The sequence below is a fragment of the Narcine bancroftii genome, chromosome 1 (assembly GCF_036971445.1).
Source record: "Narcine bancroftii isolate sNarBan1 chromosome 1, sNarBan1.hap1, whole genome shotgun sequence".
NCBI classification, from domain to species: Eukaryota; Metazoa; Chordata; class Chondrichthyes; order Torpediniformes; family Narcinidae; genus Narcine; species Narcine bancroftii.
This window is the reverse complement of record NC_091469.1, coordinates 304214855-304219185: the sequence shown is the minus strand read 5'-3', so window position 1 is coordinate 304219185 and position 4331 is coordinate 304214855.

Below are 4331 nucleotides of genomic sequence, written 5' to 3'. Positions count from 1 at the left end.
AGGAACTACTGACATGGTCTTTGCCCTCAGACAGCTCCAAGAAAAGTGCAGAGAACAAAACAAAGGACTCTACATCACCTTTGTTGACCTCACCAAAGCCTTCGACAACGTGAATAGGAAAGGGCTTTGGCAAATACTAGAGTGCCTCAGATGCCCCCCAAAGTTCCTCAACATAGTTATCCAACTGCACGAAAACCAACAAGGTCGGGTCAGATACAGCAATGAGCTCTCTGAACCCTTCTCCATTAACAATGGTGTGAAGCAAGGCTCCGTTCTCGCACCAACCCTCTTTTCAATCTTCTTCAGCATGATGCTGAACCAAGCCATGAAAGACCTCAACAATGAAGACGCTGTTTACATCCGGTACCGCACGGATGGCAGTCTCTTCAATCTGAGGCGCCTGCAAGTTCACATCAAGACACAAGAGCAACTTGACCGTGAACTACTCTTTGCAGACGATGCCACTTTAGTTGCCCATTCAGAGCCAGCTCTTCAGCGCTTGATGTCCTGTTTTACGGAAACTGCCAAAATGTTTAGCCTGGAAGTCAGCCTGAAGAAAACTGAGGTCCTCCATCAGCCAGCTCCCCACCATGACTACCAGACCCCCCACATCTCCATCGGGCACACAAAACTCAAAACGGTCAACCAGTTTACCTATCTCGGCTGCACCATTTCATCGGATGCAAGGATCGAACACGAGATAGTCAACAGACTCGCCAAGGCAATTAGCGCCTTTGGAATACTACACAAAAGAGTCAGGAAAAACAACCAACTGAAAAACGTCACAAAGATTAGTGTATACAGAGCCGTTGTTATACCCACACTCCTGTTCGGCTCCAAATCATGGGTCCTCTACCGGCATCACCTACTGCTCCTAGAACGCTTCCACCAGCATTGTCTCCGCTCTATCCTCAACATTCATTGGGGCGACTTCATCTCCAACATCGAAGTACTCGAGATGGCAGAGGCCGACAGCATCGAATCTACGCTGCTGAAGATCAAACTGGGCTGGGTGAGTCACGTCTCCAGAATGGAGGACCATCGCCTTCCCAAGATCGTTTTCTATGGTGAGCTCTCCACTGGCCACCGAGACAGAGGTGCACCAAAGAAGAGGTACAAGGACTGCCTAAAGAAATCTCTTGGTGCCTGCCACATTGACCACCGCCAGTGGGCTGATCTCGCCTCAAACCGTGCATCTTGGCACCTCACAGTTCGGCGGGCAGCAATCTCCTTTGAAGAAGACCGCAGAGCCCACCTCACTGACAAAAGACAAAGGAGGAAAAACCCAACACCCAACCCCAACCCTCCAATTTTCCCTTGCAACCGCTGCAACCATGTCTGCCTGTCCCGCATCGGACTTGTCAGCCACAAACGAGCCTGTAGCTGACGTGGACATTACCCCTCCATAAATCTTCGTCTGCGAAACCAAGCCAAAGAAATGATACTCTGACAATAAATCTGAAATCTGAGTTATCTATCTTCATGCATTTTTAGAGCACCAGCATCTCCTCTTTTCTAACCTGGTCCCTCTTCAAGACCTTTAGTTCCCACACCCCCTTACATATCTCTGCAGTGAATACAAATTATAGAAATATATTCCTTGAGAAAATCTTCTAAGAAAAGAAACATAGCTAAATTTTAAATGTTACCATATATCCATCCTTGACCACATATTCCTCAAATACCAGGTTTATTTTAATGTTAAAAATCTATCTTTATATCCAATGATAAATTTTGCAAGGTAAATCTCGGGTCCATTTATAATCTTCAAATACAAAATTGAAACTTAGAACTGTCCACCGCTCTTGAACCATGTTGAACGCCACATTGATTTCTCCAGTGGAGTAATTCTTCTTCTTCTTTCTCTTTTATGAGGCTCAGAACATCACTAAAAATCTGTTCTTAATAATGTCATTGTCAATTAACAGCATCTGCAAATTGACAAATTGGTTATTACATGCTACATAACATGTGGTACCAAGTCATTTACATGTAGATAATTCTCACTAATCTGTTATGATATTTGAGCACTGTAACAGAGCAACTCTGACATAAGTGTCATGGCCACAAAGAGTTTATGCCTGCAGGCCATACTGATATATCATTCAAGCTAAAAACTTGAGGATTATTGAAGAACAACTAAACTTAGAAAACTCTCTGACATTGGATTACCTCAAAGCTTGATCTTCAATCACTTTTGTAGGAAGGTTTGTATATTAATTAAAGGCACAGGGGAATGGAGATAAAATGCCATGTTGGACTTTCCCTACACTGATACCGCACGGATGGCAGTCTCTTCAATCTGAGGCGCCTGCAAGCTCACACCAAGACACAAGAGAAACTTGTCCGTGAACTACTCTTTGCAGACGATGCCGCTTTAGTTGCCCATTCAGAGCCAGCTCTTCAGCACTTGACATCCTGTTTTGCGGAAACTGCCAAAATGTTTGGCCTGGAAGTCAGCCTGAAGAAAACTGAGGTCCTCCATCAGCCAGCTCCCCACCATGACTACCAGCCCCCCCACATCTCCATCGGGCACACAAAACTCAAAACGGTCAACCAGTTTACCTATCTCGGCTGCACCATTTCATCAGATGCAAGGATCGACAATGAGATAGACAACAGACTCGCCAAGGCAAATAGCGCCTTTGGAAGACTACACAAAAGAGTCTGGAAAAACAACCAACTGAAAAACCTCACAAAAATAAGCGTATACAGAGCCGTTGTCATACCCACACTCCTGTTCGGCTCCGAATCATGGGTCCTCTACCGGCACCACCTACGGCTCCTAGAACGCTTCCACCAGCATTGTCTCCGCTCCATCCTCAACATCCATTGGAGCGCTTACACCCCTAACGTCGAAGTACTCGAAATGGCAGAGGTCGACAGCATCGAGTCCACGCTGCTGAAGATCCAGCTGCGCTGGATGGGTCACGTCTCCAGAATGGAGGACCATCACCTTCCCAAGATCGTGTTATATGGCGAGCTCTCCACTGGCCACCGTGACAGAGGTGCACCAAAGAAAAGGTACAAGGACTGCCTAAAGAAATCTCTTGGTGCCTGCCACATTGACCACCGCCAGTGGGCTGATAACGCCTCAAACCGTGCATCTTGGCGCCTCACAGTTTGGTGGGCAGCAACCTCCTTTGAAGAAGACCGCAGAGCCCACCTCTCTGACAAAAGGCAAAGGAGGAAAAACCCAACACCCAACCCCAACCAACCAATTTTCCCTTGCAACCGCTGCAATCGTGTGTGCCTGTCCCGCATCGGACTTGTCAGCCACAAACGAGCCTGCAGCTGACGTGGACTTTTTACCCCCTCCATAAATCTTCGTCCGCGAAGCCAAGCCAAAGAAGAAGAAGACACTGATATCAACCTGCTCATTGTAGCTCACTGGAGGCAGATGTCATGATAATGAATATGTATGAGATATACCGAAAGTCACGTGGTATGAGAGAGAGATAAGAACACAAGCAAGAGAACAAAGGAAACGGGAGAATAAAAGCCACTGAGAGGTTTACCTGATAAACTTGTGTTTAATGTTTTATTAACTTCACATTTCGGGCCACAAATGTGACATTGGAGATGAGGATGAAAGAAGCTTGAAGAAAATTAAAGACTAAACAAGATTACAGAGGATTACAGACAACTTCAAGGTGATAAGAATTTTCTCTTTGTCTCAGTACTTTTGGGGCTGGAATATTTCCTCATGGCTGGTGCAGACGGTGACTTTCTAATGCATAGTGGAATTGCTCATTTTGACCCAACGGGTGATGCAAGTACTGTAAGTCTGAAGTGGAAGGCATGGCTGGAAGAATTTGAATCCTACGCCGACAGTCGTGGCCTATTTCTAGATACCGGTACAGTTGAACAAAAAGCGCAGAGAAGGGCGTTACTTCTTTTCACCGCAGGACCCTCAGTTCGGGAATCATTTAAGACACTTTTGAATACAGGAAGAAAGGATGAGTACTGGAAAGCGGTAGATGCATTAAATGCACACTATGTAGTGACACCGAATGCTACATTTCAATGCCATTTATTTCGGAGTACGAGACAAGAAGATGGCCAGAAAATTGCTGAGTACGTGACGAGACTACGCCAGCTAGCTGTTGGATGCAATTACATGCCAGCTGATTTGGACAACCAATTATTGGATCAAGTCGTACAGCACTGCAGATCAGATAAACTCAGAAGACGTCTACTGGAAAGAGGGAGTGAGTTGGAACTCACCGATGCTTTAACCATTGCTGCTGCATTAGAGGCTGTTGAAGGGCAATTTCATACCATGACTCTGAAAGACAACTCAAGCCAGCAAATTAAGAGGCTCTCACATC